Source organism: Mustela nivalis, assembly GCF_964662115.1.
Source record: "Mustela nivalis genome assembly, chromosome: 12".
NCBI classification, from domain to species: domain Eukaryota; kingdom Metazoa; phylum Chordata; class Mammalia; order Carnivora; family Mustelidae; genus Mustela; species Mustela nivalis.
In genome coordinates this window covers 93,412,366-93,437,809 of record NC_139031.1, presented here as the reverse complement: position 1 = coordinate 93,437,809, position 25,444 = coordinate 93,412,366, and the positions used below count along the sequence as shown (strand labels likewise).

Sequence of the window (25,444 nt, the reverse complement as noted above, 5' to 3'; positions counted from 1 at the left end):
AGACTCTCTCCTTTGGGGACACTTGGGTGGCTCAGTTGGTTAAGCAGCTGCCTTCGGCTCAGGTCATGATCCCAGCGTCCTGGGATCGAGTCCCAGGTCGGGCTCCTTGCTCAGCAGGGAGCCTGCTTCTCCCTCTGCCTCTGCCTGCTATTCTGTCTGCCTGTGCTCGCTCTCTCCCCATCTCTCTCTCTGATAAATAAATAAAATCTTTAAAAAAAAAAAAAGGATTCTTCACATGGTATGACTGGTATCTAACCCCATCTCCAGTCCTTCTCTCTACACTGAAGGATGAGACATGGGGCAGAAAATGACAAGCTTCTAATCATGGGTTGGTCCTTCTGGTCACCCACCCCCACCCAGGAGCCACCCAAGAGTTACCTCATTAGATCCAAAGCCACTGCTGTCACCAAGACAATCCAAGAGACTTAAGAGCTCTGTGCTAGAAACTAGACCAGAGGCCAACACAAATACTTATATTTTCTTATGCATATTTTTTCATTGTGCGTAATACCCCCCCCCCACCATTTGTCTCTTGCTTTCAAGGATTTTAACTATGGCAACTTAAGTTGTCCTTAAGCAGGCCCCACGTGGACTAGCCAGTGCATGCTCCCGGGGAAGTCCTTCAGTATGGGGAGAGCAGACAGTATGTGGGTAGCGGCCCTAAAGCTGGAGTGCCCAGAAACCCAATTCCCCTGCCCCCTCCCCAATGTCTTCACCCCTCCATGTATCCATTTCTCCTGTGCAGAATAGTTATATTCTGGCCCCCACCTCAAAGATCAAAGATCACAGGAAAGATTGAATCTGTTAATAAGTGAAAAACAGAATGCTACCCGCGTCACAGGAAGCACAACGTCTCATTGGTGATTTGGAAACTCACGTCCCCAGAGTGAACATATTTTCACAGATGTAGAGGAAAGTTCACAGCCAGCTTGTGTTTGGAGGCAAAGACCCCATTCCTCTCCCAGGCCCACTGTTCTTGACTTTGTCCTTGTGTTTGCGTCTGGGGTCGCCCCGAAGCTCTGGGGCCTCCTCTCACATCGGGCTGGGAAATGAGTGGTGAGACTATTCTCTGAGCTTCCAAATAGGAAAATAATCCCTTTCTCTGGGTCTAAAACGACAGAGCATACTCCGTCCACTGTAAAGTGCTGTGTCTGGTAGATTCGGGTCTCTTAACCCATAGTGCTTTATTTCAGGCTTTACCTCTTCTGTTTCCTTCTGTCTTTGCCTCATATCCCAGTGAAACACAATGCAACAAAAGAAAGAGATGAGAAGAACATTAAAGGCAAGGGTGAGAGCAGGAGCCAATGGTACTTTCAGCTGAGGAGGACCGGCCTGTGGGCTGGGATCCGGGGCAGCTCCCTGCTGAACAGGCTCTCACAATGACATTGACCCGTGGCTGAAGAGCCTTCCAGCACAGCCATTCCTTCTGGGCTTGTGTTTTGTGTGTGGTTTGCGGGGTGCATGGGTGAGAGGCAGTAGCCCTGACTCTACCTTTCTCTTCAAGTCTGCTCTCTAAAGGTCACTGAGAGAGACCCAGAAACATTGCTCTGAAAGTCCACAAATACTGTGTTGGCAGGAGGATCCTGCATGTCTCCACTGAGCGCAAGACGCAACAGGGTATAAAACCGGTTAAAGCAGTGTGAACACCCCTGTGGGTTCTTGTCCTCCCCAGGGAAATGGAAGCGTGCTCAGTTCCCTTCACTCCAGAAGGGATGAGAGCACTGGCTCCTTTGAAGGTCTGCAGAAGGCCACACTTCATGCAGGTGCAAAACTTGCCCGAATCAGAGGAGGGAGGCCTGATGTTTGACAGGGGTATTGAGTCACTCCTAACATTCTATGAAAGCCCTACCCGAATTTTTTGGATGGGCTTTCTCCTCAATTAACCCCCTTGGGTCTAGGCCCCTTAGTCCCCTCCTGTTGAAGGCACCCCGCCTCATGATGTCTATTTATAACAATGAAAAATCCATCTGTGAATGAGGTTAATGGGATGGAATGTACCAAAGCCTCATGTCCAAGGCATATTCGTCTGTGTGCGTGGGCTTTAACTGGGCAGTTCCCATCAACACTAATGGGATTAGGAGGTTAAATTCAAGGCAATGAACAAAAGTCAGTCATTAAGGCAGGTGCAAACAATCCGTGGAAGAAAAAAGTGTTCATAATAATGTGTGTTAAATGTGTCTATCGAGCTAGCATTGCCATGGAGTGATTGGTGAGCAGGTTCCTAAAATCTGAGCCGTTAGTAGTCACCTAAGCCCCGTGATTGTGGAAATGGGAGTCTTGGCGGGTGGTTTGGACTCAGGGAAGCTCTTTCTGCCCCAAGGGGGTGGGGGGCAGTCTCATGAACAGTAGTAACATCTGTTATTTGTGTATCCCCGAAGGAAACCTTTGTTTTCAATGATGAAATGCTAAGGAGAATCACTGTGCAGTAGGGAAAGTGAGGGTCTCAGCTAGATTATTTCCAGACAAATCAGCCAGTGATAAAGATTACCTTGGCGATATATCAATAAGGATTATTTGTGCAGTTAGGAATGAAATGAGAGAATGATTTCTAAAAATATGCTCCTCTCTGAGTGCTTCCGTTATATTATTTTTCAAGAAATAATTGGAACTACAAAATTAGAGACCAGAAAAATGAAAATGTCTTTCTCTTGCACTATCAGGAAACACCACAGATCAGTTGGCTTGAATAACAGAAATGTATTGTCTCACAGTTCAGAAAGCCAGATGTCCGAGATCGCGGTGGCAGCAGATTTCATTCCTCCTGAGGCCTCTTTCCTTGGCTTGAAGATGCTTGCCTTTTCCTGTGTCCTCATGTGGCCGTTCCTCTGCGTCCACACACCCTTGGTGTCCCTGAGAGTGTCCAAACCTCTTCTTATGGGGACACAATTCAGACTGGATCAGGGCTATCTGATGGACTCGTTTCAATTCACTTTCAAGGCTCTATCTCCAGACAGACACATTTTGAGGTACTGGGGGTTGGGACTTCAACTTGTTAGTTGAGGGCCACATAAGTCTGTCTATCACCAGTCTATCAATCTATCTGTATCTTCCAGTATCTATCTATCTATCTATCATCTATCATCATCATCATCATCTGTCATCTATCATGTGTCTATCATCATCTTTTGTCCACCTATCTAGTTTTTAAACCTCCTGTTTTTGAGGTGCCTGAGTGACTCGGTGGGTTAGGCCTCTAACTTCAGGTCAGGTCATGATCTCAGGGTCCTGGGATTGAGTCCCACGTCAGGCTTCACAGTCAGTGAGGAGTCTGCTTCTCCCTCTCCCTCTGCCCCTCTACCTCTGCTCCTTTGCCCCTCTCCCCTGCTCTTCTCTCTCTCAAATGAATAATTACATAAAATCTTTAAAAAAAAAAAACGCTTCTTGTTTTTAAAGTTGGAGTGTATAAAATTGAAAATGGCTTGAAAAAGAAAATAAATAAATATATATTAATTATATATATTCAATCTTCATTATATATATAAACATTTTTAGATGAGATGTTTTTGACCACTTTTATAGTGACCTTTCCTATTTCCTGCAATGCCCAGTTCCTGGTTTTAGTAGGGAATTGTCACTTCCTACTTCATGAGATTAATTTAAGTATTAAATAATGTAATGATAATGAAAACACCTAGTCCTAGACAAACAGCGATGGATACTTCCAAGTTCCTTTATTTTTGTGTGTATTGTCCATTTAGATTAAAACAAAAAGGAAACATCCTCCAATTTTCAAATATAAGTTTTTTTCCCCCAAGCTATGGATACATATTTTATTTTATTTTTTTCCTTGTTTCTTTCTTTATTCCTTTCTTCTTTCCTTCCCTTCATCCTTCCTTCCTTTCTTCCTTCCTTTGTTTTTATTTTAATTCCAGTATAGTGAACATGCAGTGCTATCTTAGTTTCAGGTGTACAATGTAGTGATTCCACATGTCCCTACGTCACCTGGTGCTCTTCACGATAGGTGTGCTCCTTCATCCCCATCACCTACTTCCCGCATCCCCCACCCAGCTCCCCTCTGGTGACCATCAGTGTGTTCCCTAGAGGTAAGAGTCCCTCTCTTGGTTTGCCTCTCTCTCCTCTTTCTTTCCCTTTGCTCATTTGCTTTGTTTCTTAAATTCCACATGGGAGTGAAATCATAGGCTATTAGTGTCAGACTAACTTACTTCACTTGCATAATCCTCTCTAGCTCCAACCACATCATTGCAAATGGCAAGATTTCATTCATTTTGATGGCTGAGTAATAGTCTGTTATATATATAGATATCTATAGATCTATATATATCTCAAATCTTCTTTATCCATTCATCTGTCAATGGACATTTGGGTGATTTGCATATCTTGTCTATTGTAGACAATGTTGCTGTAAACATGGGGATGCATGTTCTCCTATCAGTTAGTGTTCTTGTATTCCTTGGGTAAATACCTACTAGTGTGATTGTTAGATTACAAAATAGTTCTATTTCTAGCTTTTGTGTAACTTACATACTGTTTTCCACAGTGGCTGTACCAGTTTGCATTCCCACCAGCAGTGCACGAGGGTTCCCTTTTCTCCACATCCTCACCAGCACCTGTTGTTTCCTGTGTTGTTGATTTTAGCCATTCTGATGGGTGTGAGGTGGTATCTCATTGTGGTTTTGATTCTCATTTCCCTAATGATGAGTACTGTTGAAAATCTTTTTACGTGTCTGGGGAAAAGAGAAGAAGAGGTAGAGGCAGACTCTCCACAGAGCAGGGAGCCCAAAGTGTGGCATCATCCCAGAACCCCGGGATCATGACCTGATCCAAAGGCAGATGCTTAACCAACTGAGCCACCCAAGTGCCCCTGGATGTCTTCTTTAGAGAAATGTCTATTCATGATTTCTGACCTATTTTAAATGGGATTATTTGTTTTTTGGGTGTTGAGTTTTATAAGTTCTTTATATATTTTGGATACTGACCTTTTATCAGATATGTCACTTGAAAATATCTTCTCCCATTATGTGGGTTGCCTTTTAGTTTGGTTGATTGTTTCCTTCTCGGTGGAGAAGCTTTTTATTTGGATGAAGTCCCAATAGTTTATTTTCCCTTTTATTTCCCTTGCCTCAGGAGACATATCTAGAAAAGTGTTGCTATGCCTGATGTCAGAGAAATTATTGCTGTGTTCTCTGCTAGGGTTTTTATGTTTTCATGTCTCATATTTAGGTCCCTAATCCATTTGGGGTTTATTTTTGCACATGGAATAAAAAAGGGTCCAGTGTCACTCTTCTGTTTGTGTCTGTCCAGTTTTCCCAATGTTTGTTGAAGAGACTGTCTTTTTTCCACTGGATATTCTTTCCTGCTTTGTCGAAGATTAATTGATCATATAATTATGGCTCCATTGCTGGCTTTTCCATTCAGGTCCATTGAGCTATGTGTCTGTTTTTGTGCTAATATCATATGTGTTGATCACTGAATCTTTGTAATATAACTTGAGGTCCAGAACTGTGATGCCGCCATCTTTGATTTCCTTTTTCAAGGCTACTTTGGCTACCTGGGGTCTTTTGTGGTTCCATACAAAGTTTAATGTTTTTGTTCTAGTTCTGTGAAAAATGCTTGTGGTATTTTAATAGAGATTTTCTTAAATCTATAGATTGTTTTGGGTGGTATAGATATTTTAACAGTATTTGTTCTTCCAATCCACGGACATGGGACATCTTCCCATTTCTTTGTGTTGTCTTTAATTTCTTTCACTGGTGTTTTTCAGTTTTCAGAGTACAGATCTTTCTTCTCTTTAGTTAGGTTTATTTGTAGTTATCTTATTAATTTTGGTGGAATTTTAAATGTGGTTAATTTCTTAATTTCTCTTTCTGTTGCTTCATTATTGCTGTATAGAAATGTATCATATTTCTGTACATTGATTTTTGTGTCCTGCAACTTTACTAAATTTGTTTATTAGTTCTAGCAGTTTTTTGTTAGACTCGTGAATTTTCTATATATAGTTTCATGCCATTTGCCAATAGTGAAAATTTTACTTCTTCTTTGCTGATTTGGATGCTCTTTTCTCCTTTCCCTTCCCTTCCCTTCCCTTCCCTTCCCTCCCCTTCCCTTTTGTCTGATTGCTGCAGCTCAGAATTCCAGTACTATGTTGAATAAAAGTGGTGAGAGTGCTCCACAAGTAAGTGAGACCATATGATAACTGACTCTCTCTGCTTGACTTATTTCACTCAGCATAATCTCTTCTAGTCCCGTCCATGTTGATATAAAAGTCAGGCATTCAGCCTTTCTGATGGCTTCCTTGTATATATGGACCATATCTTCTTTATCCTTTTGTCTGTTGAAGGGCATCTTGGTTCTTTCCACAGTTTGGCGATTGTGGCCATTGGTGCTATGAACATTGGGGTACAGATGGCCCTTCTTTTCACTACGTCTGTATCTTTGGGGTAAATACCCAGTAGTGCCATTGCAGGGTCATAGGGAAACTCTACATTTAATTTCTTAAGGAATCTCCACACTGTTTGCCAAAGTGGCTGCACCAATTTGCATTCCCATCAACAGTGTAAGAAGAGGGTTCTCCTTTCTCCACATCCTCTCCAACACATGTCATTTACTAGCTTGTTAATTTTGGCCATTCTAACTGGTGTAAGGTGGTATCTCAATGTGGTTTGATTTGAATCTCCCTGATGGCTAATGATGATGAACATTTTTTCCTGTGTCTGTTAGCCATTTGTATGTCTTCTTTGGAGAAGTGCCTGTTTATGTCTTCTGCCCATTTTTTGATGTGGTTATCTGGTTTTGGGGTGTTGAGTTTGGGGAGTGGAGCCCTGGGTGTGGTGCATAAACAATGAATCTTGGAACACTGAAGAAATAAAATTAAATAAAAAAAAAACTTCCACATTTTTATCTTACTGAAATTTTTGTGAAGACTAATCTATGGTCAGTTTATATATTTTGTTTATTAAAAACAAATCAACATTTTAAAAATAAAACTGGTGAGTGTGGACATCCTCATCTTGTTCCTGACATTAAGGGATAAATTCTGGTTTTTGCCTTTAAGGATGATGTTAGCTGTTGTTTTCCATATATGAGGTATGGTCCCTTTAAACCTACTTTGTTGAGGGTTTTTACTATAGCTGGAGGTTGTACTTTGTCAAATGCTTTTTCTGCATATGTTCAGAAAAAATGAAAAAATGTTTGCACATTTTTAATTGGGTTATATGGCTTTATATTATTAGATTTCAAGAATAATTTATGTATTCTAGATGCAAGTCTCTTATCAGATGTATGATTTTCAAATATTTCAATTCTGTGCATTGTCTTATATCTCTCTTGATAATGTCCTTTCAAGAACAAAGATTTTTCATTTTGCCTAAGTACAAGTTACCTTTTTATTTTGTTTGCTTGTGCTTTTGGTATCATATCTAAGAAATCACTGGTAGACCAAGCTCACAAAATTTTGTCCCCTATACTTCCTTCTAAGGATTTTATAGTCTTACTTCTTACATTTAGATCTATAATCCATTTGGAGTTAACATTTATATATGGTGAGAGGTAGAACTTCATTCTCTTGTGTATGGCTATCCAGTTGTTCCAAGACCATATGTTGAAAATACTTCTTTCCTCATTGGGTGGTCTTGGAATCCTTATTGAAAATCAATTGGCCATAGATGCATGTGTTTAGTTTTGGAATCCCTGTTCTATAAGATTGATCTATATCTTTATTCTGATGCCAGTTTCACATTGTCATGATTATTATATCTTGTACTTATGTCTTGAAATCACAAAATATTAGTCGTTGTGCGCTATTCTTCTTTTTCAAGATTGTTTTGGATATTAGTAGTACTTTGCAATTAAATTTTAGAACCAGCTTGTTAAGTTCTATACTGAATTCTTCTATAATTATGATAGCAATTATGTTATGCCTTTATATCATATTATGGAAATATCAATGTCTTAATAATATTAAATCTTCTGAATCATGAACATGGGATACTTTTCCCATTTCTTGAGACCTTCCTTTATTTCTTTTTTTTTTTAAGATTATTTATTTATTTATTTGATGGAGAGATAGAGATCACAAGTAGGCAGAGTGGCAGGCAGAGGGAGAGGGAGAAGCAGGCCCCTGCTGAGCAAAGAGTCTGATATGGGGTTCCATCGCAGGACTCTGAGATCATGACCTGAGCTGAAGGTAGCTGCTTAACCGACTAAGCCACCCAGACACACCCCCTTCTTTAATTTCTTTTAACAATATTTTGTGGGCTTGAGATTATGGTTTTCATATTTTTTGTTAAATTGATTCTTGAACATTTTAGTGTTTTTTATATTATTATAAGTTGAATTATTCTTTTAATTTCACTTATGGATTGTTCATTGTGAATATAGAAATACAGTTTTGCATATTGATCCTGAAGCCTGCAGCCTATTTAATCCATTAGTTCTAATAGTTCTTTGGTGGGTTCTTTAGAAATTTCTAGATGCATGATCACATGGCCTGTGAGTGGAGATGGTGTTTCTTCTTCCATTCTGATCTGGATGCCTGTTATTTCTTTTTCTGTCATAGTTGCCTTTGCTAAGACCTCCAGTAAATTTTGAGAACAAGTGGTAAGAGTGAAGAGCCTTTCTCATTCCTGACCTTATAGTCCTAGTATTAACCACCAGCCATTCACATTGAGTATGATGTTAGCTGGGGTAACATCATACCCCTTTATATTATATATGTTTCTTATATAATAAGAGATGGAGTAGATGTTTCTTATATTATAAGAAATAATATATAATATAATTTATAATATAATAAACATATATAATTAACATATATTAACATTGTATATATATAAACATATTATAAGAACATATATTATATATGTTTCTTAACAGGTTGAGGAAGTTCCCTTCTATTTCTACTATATTAATTTGGAGGGTTTCTTTTGATTTTGCTATTGTTGTGGTTTTATTGTTTTTTTTGTTTGTTTTTTAAAAGATTGTATTTATTTATCAGAGAAAGAAGCGGGGAGAGAGCGAGTACAGGCAGACAGAGAGGCAGGCAGAAGCAGAGGGAGAAGCAGGCTCCCTGCCGAGCAAGGAGCCCCATGTGGGACTCATCCCAGGATGCCAGGATCATGACCTGAGCTGAAGGCAGCTGCTTAACCAACTGAGCCACCCAGGCGTCCCTGGTTTTATTATTTTTAATGAAAGGACATTGGAGTAGATGTCAGCTCAGAAATTGTTATAAATACAACTTCTGGTCACTCTCACGGGAACTTTCGTGTTACATGTTACTGACCTCCTGTGTATATATTCCTGCTCTTTGCATTTTGCATAATTTTCTGTTGCCAACAGGACATTTTAGATAATATATTGTAGCAACCCTGGGTGCCACCTCTATCTCTGGAGCTTGCTGTCGTTATTTGTCTGTTTATTGACTAGCTGAGTTATCTTCATAAAGTTTATGTCTCCCATAGCAGGAAGCCTCTGAGACTGCTTCTCAGTCAGGCACATGCACTGTCATTCTGGGGTGACAGTGGTTTGATGAAGACTTTCTCTACCTGCCCCTTTGCATGACTACCTGCCTCCATGGACTGTATCTCCTGGCTGGTAACACCTACCTTAGGGATGAGTCAAGATGAGGGTAACTTCATCCCCAGTGTTCTCAGGGCTCCTGCCAGATATACAGACTCTCAACTCACAAGTGGAAGCTGGGTGCAAAAAGGAATCTGTGATACCCCAGCTGCAGTTGCCCAGAGTGTAGCTTGTGCCATGAGTGGCTAGGGGACAGAATGAGAGATGCTGAAATCCTGCTCCTCCTGGGAAGGTATTACAGCCCTTGATTTGCAGCTGGGGGAATGGGAGAGAGCAGTTCTAGGCTGCACTATCTGGAGTGGAGTTTCTTTTACACTGAACTTGGGGGAAAAGGAGGGAGAGGTCATGGTTTCAATGTAAGACTCAGTGTTGTTACCAAGTGATAGTAGATTTTCTTGAATAATTGTTTGGTCAATTATTGTATGTCCTCAGGACAATTTCTAGACATATTATGTGGTTACATTTTTTTAATAGTTTTCCCAAGTTTCACCAAGGGATTTGTCTGCCAAGATATCTTCACGCTGCCCTTCCTCAATGTGGAACTCACCACCCCTACTTTGAAAAAAAAATTTTTTTTTGTCCTTATTTTTTACTGACTTTGCTAAGACTGCCATAAACTCTTAGTCTTCACTTAGTGATTTGACATGGCTGACTCTATCCTGGACATGAAAGCCAGTAGAGTGAGATGTCCATTAGACCCTTTATCACTGGGTGAATTTGGTTTCCATGACAACTGTTTGACATCTATTGCTAGATACCAAAGTAGCACAGACTTGGTGTCTTCATAGGAGAAACATTTAGTTTTGCATAGTTTCTGGGCGTCAGGTGTCCAAGTATGATGTTACAGGATTGTTTTCTTATTTATCTTTCACAAGACTGCAAGCAACCTGTTGTTCATGGCCGCAGCTTTCTCTCAGGGTCATTTCCGTGCTCGTGTGGTGTTGACAGTTGACAGTTCCTTGTCAGTTTTAAGCTTGGTGGCTTGAATTCCTGGCTGGCAGTTGGATGGGGCCATCTTCTGTTCCTTGTTTTGTGGCCTCTCCATTGGAAGCTTGCAGCACAGCAGCTTGCTTCATCAAACTAGCAAGCGAGAGGGAGTCTACTAGCAAGATGTGATCATTATATGTGGTAGTTGTGGGGTGACATTCCTCTCTGGCATGCTCAGAAGTAATTAGCAGGCCACACTCAGGGGATGGAGAACATGACTTCAAAGAGTTGGAGACTTGGACGCAAATTTAGAGTTGTTCTGCCATGGTTGGGAGGGGTCTCTTTCTGCCTTGATCGATCTCTGATCCTTCCAGAGAAGACAACACTTCCAGAGAGTGAGGCCCTCAAAAGAAAAACCTACTTAGGTCTTTGGGATTTTCCCTGAGACTTCTCTCTTTCATTGACTTCTGATTATCAATCTATTTTAGTTGTTTTCCTACCACTTCTCAGCCTCTTTTTCTGCCCCATTATGGGTTTGGCTTCTCTCCTTTCTTTCATATGAATACGTTTTTGCTGGATTTCTGCCTTTGTTCCTCTGTCCTTCTCAACCATATGAATTCCTCAGGGGCCCCATTCTCTGAGCATTCGTGAAGACGAAGCCTCAGTCTACATCATTGTCTCTCACCTTCTCTCATCTCCTCACTTGTATTTGCAACCAGGTGCCACTTGGCTATCCTTCAGGCTTCTCTAAAGTAGCACTTTCAAAAATGGACAAAAGGACCTGCAGGGGCATATATTTCCATTATCTGAATGACCAGACAACTTACAGTCCGTGGACTCGCTCTGCTCAGTGAGTCAGGTAAGACCTTCTGTATTCCCTTCCTAAAGCTTTACGTGGTCTATATTCATGTGCATGTGTGCAAGTGTGCATGTGTCCCCCTAAGGATTTGTGATGAGTTTATAATCCATATCACACCTCTTTTTAAAACTTTTGGTATCTTTTAGCTGACAGCATGGTTCTAAGTCCCTTGGGTGACAACCAAAGCCCTCTCCACTGTTTACAATGTTCCTTTGCAAAATCAACTCCCACCTCCTTCCTCCACTTTTACAACTCACCCTCTCCTCCAATTATCCTAATGAGTGTGTGACTTCATTAGCACACTGTACTGTTCATGCTTTAATAATGCCACTCATGCAATATTACTCAATACTATGTCCTCTGATAAGAATCCTATTTATCAGAAGGACATGAGACCAAAAAGCATAGATAGTATACTTGCATAAGTCAATATTAAAGATTTATATTAAATATACATTTCATATATATTAAATATTTATATTAAATATGCATAATTGATATATAGCAAAGAAGTATATAATATAACGTATAAGAAGTAAATATATACATACTAAAGAATGATAAAGTGAAAATCCATGTAACCACTATAAAGATTAACCCCCACATGCTATCCCCAAATTGTGTCTCCCCCCACCACTTTCTAAGACATATTTTGACATTTTTAGTAAATAGCCCCTTGCCATTTGTAAATACAATTTTATCACCTGTGCACGAATGTCTAAAGATGTGATGTTTGATCTTGCAACATTTTGAAATTCAGATGAATGTAATCATACAGAGATATTCTTCTGACTTGCTTATTTTACTCAGAAATGCCTAAGGTTTATCTGTGTGGATGCTCATGGTTGTTATTACCAATCTTTTTATTGCTTTGCAGTATTCCATTGTATAATATGCTACAATGGGTTAAATATGCTGTGAATGGAGATCTAAGTTGTTTCTAGGTTTTGGTTGGTACGAACAATGCTGGATAGTTTTTGTTCACAGATGCAAAGTTTTCTTTAAGAAATATGTCTAGAGGCAAATTTTCTGGATTTAAGAACATGTAAGTGTTAGTTGATGCTGAAAGGTAGTTGTACAATTGACATACTCCCTGGCCACATATGATAGTTGACATCCTCCACATTCTAACAATTGTTCATGTAAGAGATCTTAATTTTTGCCAACCCATTGGGTTATAATGGTGTCTGACCACAGCTGTAATTTGTGTTTTCATGCTTATTAATTATATTAAGCATATTTTCAGGGCACTGGGTGGCAGAGTCAGCTAAGCATGTGACTCTTTATTTTGGCTCAGGTCATGATCTCAGGGTCTTGAAATGGAGCCCTATGTCAAGCTCTGTGCTGGACATCAACCTGCTTGAGATTCTCTCTCTCTCTCTGCCTCTGCCCCTAATCTTATCTAAAAAAAAAAAAAAAAAAAAAAAAAGAAATGAAATTGAGGTCTTTAATCCACCTGGAACTGGTGTAAGAAAGTGGTTCGACTTCCTCTTCGCCCATGTGGATACATGTTCTCTCATCTCCGTTGATGAAGATGCTTACAATTTCCCCTCAGTGTGCCCTACTACCTGTGCCATCCATGTGTTTCTGGGATCTCTAATCCCATTGAGTTCATTCTAAACCCACACTGTTCTATGATCATCTCAGAATAACCTCAGTGTTAAGTATGGCTAATCTCTTCACCTAGTCCTGTTCCACCCCCCCCCCCCCCAACCCTCTCAGTGTTTTAGAAGTGCAGAGAGATTTTGGACTCTTTTGGCCATGCTCTTCCCAACTCCCTTCCCTACCCCACCCTCCCAAACAACCCCTAGTCAATAAGCAATAGAAAAGCAAAACAAAACAAAGAACCTTGGGGTTTAATGAAGATGACATTAACTCTAGATCAAATCATAGAGAGGTAAAATTTTTGAAATATTTAGTCTTCCAATACATGAACATGATTTTCTACTACATGTCTATTACCTCGTTTATACGGATTTGGATACTTTTCCATAATAACATTAAATATTATCAATAAAGGTCTCCATAAAAATCTTGCAAATATTTTGTTAGATTTATTTCTATATACTTTACATTTTTTATGTTATTTAAATGGTATCTCTTTTCTGATACATAAGAATGTAAAAGATTTTTGAGGGGCGCCTGGGTGGCTCAGTGGGTTAAGCCTCTGCCTTCGGCTAAGGTCATGATCCCAGGGTCCTGGGATCGAGTCCTGCATTGGGCTCTCTGCTCAGCGGGGAGCCTGCTTCCCCCCGCCCCCGCCTGCCTCTCTGCCTACTTGTGATCTGTTTGCCAAACAAATAAATTTAAAAAATCTAAAAAAAATAAGATTTTTGAATACTATTTTTTATTATGTTTTCTTATATACTTTTATTCACTTTAATATTTTATTTAAAGACTTTTACATTTTCTATTATGCAACAAGTCATCTGTAAAAAAGGTAGTTTTATTTTTTTTTCTTCTTTCTGATCCATATACATATACAAATATTTTTTTCATGCCCTACAGCACTGACCAAAACCTTCAGTACACCCTTGCATGGTAGGGATAAGTGGACACTCTTGTTCCTTAAACTCGAAGTTAGTTTTTGTGTTGATAGCCTTTATCAGGTCGAGGAAGTCCTTTGTTTTTTATTTCGGTTCACTGAGTCAGTAATTTGCTTGTGTCTGTTAATCTCAAATGGAGCTTGTGTTTTATTGAATGCTTTTATTTAATCTGTTGAGGTAACAAAACATCTGGAGACCTTAACTCTGTTAGTGTTGATAGTATTAATTGACTTTTTAAAATGTCAGATCCTTCATACATTTCTGGAGTAAACCTGGCTTGATTGTGATACATCATTCTTTTAATACACTGTTCTGTTTGGTTTGTTAATATTAAGTATAGGATTTTGTATCCATATTCATAAGCGATACTACTGACCTTTCTTGAACTGTGTTTTGTTTATCCTGCTCACCGGCCCTGATTTACACCGAGCCTACTAAAAGTCAGTTCAACGGGCATAAACATAAATTGCTAAAGAAGTACCTGGCTTTCCTTAATTTGAGAGATTAATAGACACGCGAGGACTGTCTCAGCAGTAACTGGTGCATTAAACATGCAGAGTGGATGCTGGCCCAAGGACGAGCACGTGTCTTGAACTAGTGAATAGAATTTGAATTACGACTTCCTGGGCCTGCCAGGTCTGAATGAAAGTTGCCACTCTTTTATGAAAGTCGCCACTGATTTCTGCATCTGCAGGAGGAGCTGAGATGTCCTGTGTCACTGAAAGCCAGGCTGAGGGAGCTAGCGAATCCACGTCTCCAGCACAAATGCACTGGGGCAGACACACCAGGTGGCTAAAGCACCCTGGAACCCATCTCCTTACCCTCGCACAGGGAACAGACTATCAGACAACAGCACCCTGCACAGATGGGACTTCCAGTTAACAGCTTTTATTTTATTTTTTGAATGACTTCATTTATTTATTTCAGACACAAAGAGAGAGAGAGAGAGAGAGCGCTCACGAGGGAGTAGGAGGGGCAGAGGGGGAAGCAGGCTCCCCACTGAGCAACGAGCCTGATGTGGGACTCGATCCCAAGACCCTGAGATTGTGATCTGAGCTGAGAGCTGACATTTAACTGACACCCAAGTGCTGCAACAGTTAACTTCTAGAATTTTCTTTCTAGAGAGATACTTGGAAAAATTGTAAAATCTCGAAACCATAAAACTGGAAATATTTAGAAGTCAGCCACTTCAGTCTTTCCCTACGGACTCAGTCATTCATTCAGTTACTTATTCCTGCGTTCAGGGGGCACCATAGAAACACAGGGTGAGGAAAACTGTTCACATATTTTCATCTGATCCCTTTGGTCATGGTGATACTTCATTCTCACCTTTAGCTCTGACTAGTGTCTGCTTCCTACGCGGCTTTCTTTAGTCTTTTTGTGAGTCAGATTTATCCCACGCTTGATTTTTTCTCTAGGGCAGAGCTGGGGTAGCTCTGTTGGTGCATGTAGTGGTGGAGTGTCTCTGAGTGTCGAACTGCTCCTCAGAGAGATTCTAGTTAATTTCCTGTGTAAGCTGGCATCGTCCAAGAGTCCTGGGTCTCTCATTTTCCACGTATCTCACCATCCTGAAGAGCGAGCAGGGTGCTTGTATAGTTCGTGCACCCCTCACCACACGTCTCACGCGCTGGACCATCCCCAACCTCATCTTCTAGTATTCTCTGCCTTTCTCATGCTGCCATGCATTTATACATTTCCCATCTTTTATGACGTCTCTAGCCATGGTCCTCTCTCCACATTGCTCTGTTCTTTCCATAGGAAGGATCTTACATTCCTTAGCGATCATTTCACCATGTCTTGCATGGCCAAAAGCTTTAAAGTGTACACAGAAAAGCTCACCATTCAATTTTCATTACCACCTCTGATGAGCTTTAAGCAGAAGAGAGAATTGATTTAATTTGCATTTTAAAACATTTTTCTGGGTGGCGTGTAGAATTGATTGGAGCTAGAGCACAAGGGTAGAGCGTGGAGATCAGTGAGGGGACCATTGCAATATTCCTGGTAAGAAAAATGTTGACTTTTCTTTGGATCTTCGAAATGGGGATGAGGAAAGGCAGATCAACTCATCTGGGAAGTTTTTGGGATTTGAAAGGAAGTTCAGAAATCGTGAACGCATAAAAGGACAGAAGTTGCAGGGCAAATGTCCCCTCTCATTCTCAGGAGACTCACAGATCAGATGTGCTTCAGGGAGCCATGCACTCACAGGAAAGTTACATGGCTATTTCAATAAGATGCTACAGGTTGGGTATGCACTAACATGAGAATCAGGAACCCCTGCATCCCCACATATCATGGGTTTAACCTCCAGGAACCCCACCATGTCCTCAAGCCAGACCCAGAAACTCCTAAGCACTGTTGCTTTGGCAGAGGAAGGGCATATGCACATTGTGGAACATTTCCAGACCGTGCCTCATAAGAAAGACGTAGACTCTAGGGAAAAAAGTTATCTGAGATTCATCCCCCCCTTGGAGGAAGGACATTTTTCCTACTCCAGTCCTCTTAACCTTCCATTTTCAATTAAGAGGGTGAAGAGAGAGTTGAGAGACACTCGTGAAGTCAGAGTCCAGGAAGAACACAGTCTCCTGTAGTATCGAGATGTGATCCTAAGGTCCTAGAACTTTTCCATCCCCCTCCTTACCACCACACCAAGGCCCCAGCATAGTGACACAGATTACACTAGAAAGAGCTGAAATAAATTTATGTAACCCAAGGACGAAGTCTCAAGGAAGCTCAAGAACATGACAGATGACAGGAGGCACAGACAAGTTTGCTAAATGAATAGGAAATTTCAGACATTTACACCTACAGCAAATATTAAACCAGCCTGACTCTTGGCCCAATTAACATAAATCTAAACACCCACCTCTGTTCTTGCTATGCAATGCAACATATCCACCTGCAACAGAAGTTACAGGGCATGCCAGAATGCAAGGAAAAACGCCCAGATATCAATCGATGTGATCTAATTGATATGCACAAAATGCCCTCTCCAACCACAGCGGAATATATACTTCCTAAGCTTGCCTAAACTTATTCAAACAGCCAGCATCCCAGTCCACAAAAGACACCGTAACAAATTTAAAAGAACAGTGATCATAGTCACTATGTCCTCAGACCACAGTGGAATTAAAGTTGAAATCATTAACATGACAATTGCTGGAAAATCCACAACTGACTGGGTTAAACAACACACTTCTAAATAACACATGGGTCGAAGAGGAAGTCTCCAGATAGCACGGGGTATTATATGCAACTAATGAATCTCTGAACACTGCATCAAAAACTAACGATGTACTGTGTGTTGGCTAACGGAACACAATAACAGGAAAATAAAAGAATAAAATAAAATAGAAAAAAAATTTAAAAATAAAAAGTATTTTGAACTAAATGAAATGAACTTACAACTTATCAGAAATTATGGGAAACAGTGAAAGCAGTATTTACTTAGAATTTTATAGTATCAATTCCATATATTAGAAAAAGAGAAACACATAAAATTAATAATCTCAGCTTTCATTTTAGGGAACCAGTGAAAGAGTGGAGCAATTTAAGGTAAAGGAAGGAGAAGAATATAAAAATGTAAATTAAAGCAGAAATCAATGAAATTAAAAACAGGAAGACAGTAGAGAAAATCAATAGAGCTGAAAGCTGGTTCTTTGTAAAGATAAATAAAATGATAAAATTCTATTCCAGCTTCTGAAGAAAAAAAGAGAGATGACACAGATTTTTAATAGCAGAACTGAAAGAGATCTCATTGCTACTGATCCCATAGACATTAAAAGTTTAATAAATACAATGACCAACTCTCTGCCTATTAGTTTGATTACCTAGATGAAATGGGGCTATTTCTTGCAACATACAAATTTCTAAAACTCACACAAGGAGAAGTAGATCATCAGATAATGGCTAAATCTATAAAAGGAATTTAAATTAATAATTACTAACCTTCCAAAAAAAAGAAAGAAAGAAAGAACGAACTAGGTCCAGTGGTTTCAACTGGTGAGTATCACCAAACTCTTATAGAATTTATGATAGCAATTCTCCACAATCTTTTCCAGAAAACAGGAGCAGAGGGACCACTTTTTAATCCATTGCATTAGGTCAGCATTACACTAATAACCAAAACCAAATCAAGACATTATGAGAAAGAACTCTATAGATTAATATTTTGCATGAAAATCAATCAAAAAAGCCTCAACAAACTATTAACCAATCAAGCCTAATAATGTGCAAAAAGTATTATACAGTAAATATACCAAGTATGATTTATCCAAATTAGGCTGGCTCAGTATTTGAAATTCATCATTTTCATCCGCCACTTCACCGGAATGTAGAGTTTCAAAATATAACATGATTTTATCAATAGATGAAGAAAAAGCATTTGACAAAATTCAACACCCAATTATCATAAAAACTCTCAGTAAAACAGAAATTGAAAAAACCCTTTCCCAACTTGATAAAGAATATCTATGAAGATACACAGCTAACAGTTAATGGGGAGAAATTAGATGCTTTCCCACCAAGAGAAGGAACAAGGAGAGGAGGAAGGCCCGCCACTGGGATTTAAGATTGTGCCAGCAGTCCTAGCTGGATAAAAAGTCAAGAAAAAGAAATAAGAGGTACAGAGATTGGAAAGGAAGAAACATAGCAGCTGCCTCTGTTTAGATGACATGATTATGCAGAAAATTCCAAACAATAGAGAAAAAATCTTCTGGAACTAATTAATAATCAAATATAAAAAAAGTCACAAGAGACAAAGTTATACACAACTTGGCTGTTTTCCTGTGTATCAACAATGGACAGCTGGAATTTGAAATGAAAAAAAAAATCATTTGCAATAGTACCCAAAAAACAACAGTTATAAATCTGACAAATTATGTAAGGGATCTATATGTGGAAAACCATAAAACTCTGAGTAATTAATTAAAAATATCTAAATCTGTGTTCACAGACTGAGACTCAACCTTGGTGACATGTTAATTTTTCTCAGTGTGAACTACGGATTCAGTACCATTTCACCAAAATCCCAAAAAGGTATTTTGAAGATACTGACAAGTTGCTTTTCTAGTTTGTATGGAAGGACAAAAGACCTGGAAAAGCCAGCATAATACTGTAGAAGAAGAACAAAGTTGCAAGATTTACCCATTTTCAAGACTTTGTTTAAAGCTACTGAAAGTAAAGCAACATGGTAGTGGAGGAAGTGTAGACAAATAGATTAATACACCAGATACAGCAGTACAACAACACAGCAAATATACTAATACAGATACACTAATATGACAATTACAATAGTACAACACAGCAAATATATTAATACAAGGATACTAATACAATTACAACAACACAACAAATATACTAATACAAATGTAATAATACAACAATCACAACAACATAACAACAACACAGCAAATATACTAATACAAATACAACAATACCACACAACAAATATAGTAATACAAATGTACTAATACAACAATTACAACAGTACAACACAACAAATATACTAATACAAATATACTAATACAACAATTACAACAGTACTACGCAACAAATATACTAATACAACAATTACAACAATACGACAACAACACAAAAAATATACTAATAGAAATATATTAACACAACAGAGCCTGCCATGGGCCCCCACACATGCTGACAATGCAGCAAGGACACTTAATGGAGAAAGGATATTTTATCCAAATGGTGCTGACAAAGTTCGATATAAGTATGCAAAAAAAAAATGTGCAGAAAATGAACGCAGACACAGACCTTACAACCTTCACAAATATTAACTCAAAATCAATCACAGACCTGAATGTAAAATGTAAAACCCTAAGAGTTCTGGAAGAAAAAAAAAATAGAAAATTGAAGTGACCTTGGGTTTGGCAATATTTGTGACAACACTGAAAGCAAAGTGCAATAAAGAAAAAGTGTTCAGTTGTATTTTATTAAAATGAAAAACTTCTGCTCTGTGAAAGACTCTGTTAAGAAAAAAAAAAGACTTTTTTCCGAAGAACTTATTTATTTATTTGACAGAGAGAGAGAGGGAGAGCTCAAGCAGGGGGAGCTGCAGGCTCCCCACTAAGCAGGGAGCCCAATGCAGAAATTGATCCCAGGACCCTGGAATCATGACCTGAGCCAAAGGCAGATGCTTAACCAACTCAGCCACCCAGGCACACACAAAAAAAAAACTGTTAAGAGAATGTAAAGATAGGACAAAGACAGGGAGAAAATATTTCATAAACATCTCTCTGATAAATAACTTGTGTCCAAATATATAAAGAATTCCCCAAACTCAACAATAAGAAAACAACCCAACAAAAAATGAATGACAGGTAAGGTGGAGTAGAGGTTCCCAGGCTCTGTCTTTCAATAAGCATACAATTAGACAGCTGTCCACAAACGAGAGTAGCTCGGCAAGTGCTGTGGAGTGCACTTGAGAAGCTGTAACAACACACGGGAGCAAGGAACCTGATAACAACCACACGAAAAGGATTGGGAACATAATTACACTCTGCCTGCATCCTCCCATTCCCAGTGCTGCAGTGCTGAGAGCAAGAGGGAATTAACTCCCCCATCCATGAGTTCCTTGCAGGGAAATCATGGTCAGAGTGAGCCAAAGCTTTCCCAGCCATTCAGAGCACTGAATGAAGGACCCGGTTGAGCCTCACAAGATGGCTTGGAGATCAGCATAGCTGAAATATCTGTATCCAGGTAGGAACAAAGAAGGACAGGGTAACTGTTATAAATCTGACAAATTATGTATGGGATCTATATGCGGAAAACTACAAAACTCTGAGTAATTAATTAAAAAGATCTAAATCTGTGTTCACAGACTGAGACTCAACCTTGGTGACATGGCATGGAAACCCTTCTCAACTTGGGGAGGACCCTCTACGTCATCTCCATGTGAAAGTCACATTCTGACATTCAGTAGTTCACATTTAATACATGAAGTACTTGGCTTGCAGTACACTAATTGTGGGTGAACCCCTTGGTCACCTGTCATTATAAATACACAGAGTTAGCCAGACTTAAGGTGCTCCTTAGCTGACACGTCCTAAGCTGAAATCCTCACATTCCTTTGCCTTCAATTAAGACACACTCAATCTTAGAGACACCTGGTGGTTCCATCAGTTAAGAGTCCCACTCTTGGTTTCTGCCCAGGTCATGATCTCAAGTTTGGGAGATCGAGCTCTGGGTGGAACTCCACATCTTGCTTAAGCTTAAGATTCTCTCTCTCTTTCTCCCTCTGCCCCTCATCCCATGGTTTGCCTGTGCATTCTCTCTCTCTCTCTTTAAAAAAAAAAAAAAAGATATACTTGGTCCTATACTACCTGTAATTATGTCTTGAAGGGTACTCTAAATTTAGACTTTTCAGTTGAAGATCCAACTGATAATTTCTGAAAGTGCACTATAAACCAAGAACTCCACTTTTTTGCTCTACAGTCAACTTTTATTTATAAGAAGAAAGCTATATTAACTGAGTTAAGGTAAAGACTCTAAACGTTGTATACTGTAGGCAACTTGAGAAGATGTCTTGTCCCACACAGGCTCTGGGTAGGGTGGTGTGTATTTCTATCAGGACCCATCGCTCACTTCTTTACACATTGCTTGAAGTCAGTCTTCTTATCTTCCAGCATGGCCTTCTCTGGTTCGTTTTCTATCCTTCAGTCAGAGAGAACATTTTTAAATGAACCTGATTATGCCACTTCCATTTACAAAAGCCTTCAGTGGTTTCCTGATGCCCACAGGCTGAAGTCCAAGCTTGTTACCATAAACTGCTACTGTAACATTGTTCACTACCATGGGTAATGCTGACAGCTTGCCAGTTTCTCCACCAGCTTTCCCTCTGTGTGTGTATTATCTTATAGAAATGTAAGACACTTGTATAGGAGGGACACCATAGAATAAGGGAGACTAAGAGAGAAGAAGGTAGGGCATAACACTTGAAACTTTCAAGTCAAGACTTGAAGGTGGTTAGGGAGTTAGCCATGGGGATTCTGGGGGAAGCACATTCCAGCCAAGGTCCAAAGTCATAAGGGGAGGGAGTTCCTGGGATATCAGGGGAACAGAAGAAAGACCAGTATGGTTGGAGGAGAGTAGATGTAGCTACAGAGTTGCCAGTGGTCACAAACAGGAAGGTCCTTGGGGGCCAATATAAGGATCTGTCTTGCCAGTCTTCACCTCTTTTGTCCCTTGGGCCCAGTGACCAGGGCAGGACCAACCAACTTGATTTGATGAGTATAACACAGACACTATTCAGTATGTAAAGGGGCACAGGAGGAAGGGGTTACTGTCTTTACTGTGAGAGTATTTTGAATTGCAATGCTGGAACAGCCTGTGGCTGTCTTTTCTGCCATATGTCAGGAGATTGTTTAAGAATATAGTTAGTGTGGAGGAAAACAGTTCCGTGGGAGGCATCGGGGGAAAATCCCAAATAATCATTTGAGATCCTGTGTCTCTTTGATTTCCTGTATCAACCCATCCCTTGACTGTTAGGGTAAAATTAGTTCATTAGAATTAAATTTCCATCTCGGAAAACTAGCGTTCACAGTAATACAACTCTTGGTGATCTCAGATAACCCTCTAATGTTCTACTTTAGTGAAATATCACACCGTTTACCAACACCCACCAAGTGTCAGCGATTATCAGCTCCTGCCCAATCCTATTCAATTCAAAGCTCTGCCCACTTTCTACCCCTCCAACCTTTTAGAGTAAATCACAGACATCTTATAATTCCACCTGTAAGTGGAATTGGTATCTCCAAGGATTAAAGCCCTTTTAATAAACATAACCACCACATAAGAGAAGAGTTTTTTAAAAGCCTATCAGTTCTAAGCTGCATTCTGAATCACCAGGTCTGGGGAACTACTTAGTAAAACTGCTTTTTCCAGATAATTGTCATAAGTCAATGTGCAGTAACTTTTCTGCAAAATCTCCAAGGAGGGATTCCAGCGGGAGAGCTGGTTCAGCTGGGACATGGCTTCAGGACTGATGACAGGTAACTCCTCTTGACTGCTTGCTTTCTCCTCTGGAGGAGTGTTCTCAGAGTCGTTCTGTGTGGTGGAGGCTGGTGGAGCACCTCGACCCTTGGGAAACCACAATGTGCTCTTTCTGGGATACTCAGTTAAGGCATCTCTGCTGGGAGGACTTACCGCAGGCTCCCTTCACGTGAGGCGTATCCTTATTCTCCTGCAGGGAGTGGTCTCCGTCAACCTTGCTTTCAACATTATTATGCCTCCCCCTTATGGGAAAAATAAACTAAATTTAAATTTCTCCTTAAATATAAAAGTTAAATACCAACAAATGACATTTTTCTCAATACGATTATTTTCTTCATGGCTACAGACCATGGCGATAGAGAAGAATTTTTGCCCCCTCCCTTCCCCCCGACAAGAACCAACCTTCTTCTCTTTGCGGGCAATAGGACTACCATTTGGAGTGTGTTCTATGTCATGGGATTCTCTTCTCTGGCTTCCTCAATATTTTTTCTTAAGCTTTTGAAAAATATTTTAATTTTTTTCCTTTTATTCTTGTGAAAACAAAACACATACCATGAAGGTTACTATCTTAACCGAAATTTAGTGTAAAGCCGTGTTCACAAATTTTCATGTTGTCCCTGGGCACACATCACGCCCTTCTTTGTATCTTTCCAAGTTTAATATATATGTCTCTGCAGGGTGCACACTGCCTTTGATTTCTAGCAACTTGAAGGTTACGCCTGAGTGTTTGTGTCACTGATACTCATTTTCCTTGAAGTTCTATGAGATTCTTGGACTTCAGTCATGTCAGGAATTTTGGAAAATTCTTGGCCAAAATTGTTTGAAATACTTCTGTCTTTTCTCTCTTTTACTTCATCTACTGATTCCAACTATGGTATTTTATTGGCTAAATTTCCACAATTCTTAAATGCTCTCTTCTTTAGGAGCTGTTTCCACTCTTATTTCTCTTTTTGCTTTTTTTCAGTTTGGGTTATTTCTATTGGCTTATCTTTTTTTTTTAATATTTTATTTATTTATTTGACAGAGAGAGATCACAAGTAGGTAGAGAGGCAGGCAGAGAGAGGGGGGAAGCAGGCTCCCTGCTGAGCAGAGAGCCCGATGCGGGACTCGATCCCAGGACCCTGAGATCATGATCTGAGCCGAAGGCAGAGGCTTAACCCACTGAGCCACCCAGGTGCCTGTATTGGCCTATCTTTAACTTGGATTTTTTTTTTTAACTTGGATTTTTTTTTTAAGATTTTATTTATTTGACAGAGAGAGAGAGAGATATCACAAGTAGTCAGAGAAGCAGGCAGAGAGATAGGGGGAAGTAAACTCTCTGCTGAGCAAAGAGGCCGATGCGGGACTCGATCCCAGGGTCCCGATCATGACCTGAGCTCCAGGCAGGTCCACTGAGCCACCCAAGCTCCCCTTGTTTTTGTCTTCTAATTACTAACATCTTCAACAGATTCTTTCTTCTACTTTGTATCTCTCTGGTAAAATTTCCTACCTGAGCTTACATTTTCTTTACTTTTTTTATTAGTGTAAAATTTATCAACCATAGCGCTATTGATATTTGGGTCTGGATAATTTTATGTCATCAGGGACCATTCTTTGCAGGATTCTTGGCAGCATCTCTCTGGATTCCGTAGCAACCCATGGTTGAGCCAATCAAAATATCTCCAGACATGGCCAGATGTCCCTAGTGGGGGCAGCACCTCCCTGCCCCAGATGAGAATCACTGCATTAGGACCACTAAGGTATTCGCCACAGTTCTCCTGACAGGGGCAACCTCCACTTCCTACAGGAGTGTGGTTCTGAGGATTGCTTTATAACCTCAGACTGTGTTTCCTTGCCTTTTCTTATGCACCCTAAGTTTTCACTGAAAACCAGACCCATTGTATAAAACAAAGGATATTGAGGTATTTGTATGTTTGAAGATGAGCACACTTTTCCTTCCGAGAACTTTGTGTATGGATGTTAATTTTATCAAGAGCAGGGTTAGTTTTTACATTTGTAGATGCACCAAAGATGTCAAATTCATCCAGCAAGAGCTCTGTGTCTTGTCTTTCTCACTGCCCTCTGGAGAAGCTGTCCCTTGCAAACCCCTGTGTTTATTCTCCTGCTCCTTTAACTCAACTATCACCATCTGCAGCAGCCGGAGGGGCAACGAGTTCTCTCTGACGTTCTGCTTTTGTCTCTGTCTTGGGCTACAACTGGTAAAGCAGTGTTCCTGCTCTTCCTCGAGATGTAATTCTGGGTCCCCTGGATCAGAGCGGTTTTTCTATTCCTATTGTTCCCAGCTGAGATTATTTCAACCAGCATCCTCACATTACGGTTTTGATGTTGTATTCCCAGAAGATAAAATTTTTGTTCCCGGGGCACCTGGGTGGCTCAGTGGGTTAAAGCCTCTGCCTTCAGCTCAGGTCATGATCTCAGGGTCCTGGGATCGAGTCCCGCATCGGGCTCTCTGCTCAGCAGGGTGCCTGCTTCCTCCTCTCTCTCTCTCTGCCTGACTCTCTGCCTGCTTGTGATCTCTCTCTGTCAGATAAATAAATAAAATCTTAAAAAAAATTTTTTTGTTCCCTAGAGG

At 40.0% G+C, this 25,444-nt stretch overlaps 1 long non-coding RNA gene across 2 annotated transcripts in view; it reads left to right on the top strand.

Annotated features, from left to right (window-relative positions):
• Positions 1–10,558: 10,558 nt before the first annotated feature.
• LOC309845174 overlaps positions 10,559–25,444 on the top strand; it is a 63,926-nt gene continuing 49,040 nt past the window's right edge. For both annotated transcript variants that reach the window (XR_014301088.1, XR_014301090.1), the window contains exons 1-2: positions 10,559–10,662; positions 11,181–11,320. This is a non-coding gene — a long non-coding RNA (uncharacterized lncRNA). The remainder of the gene's footprint in view (positions 10,663–11,180; positions 11,321–25,444) is intronic.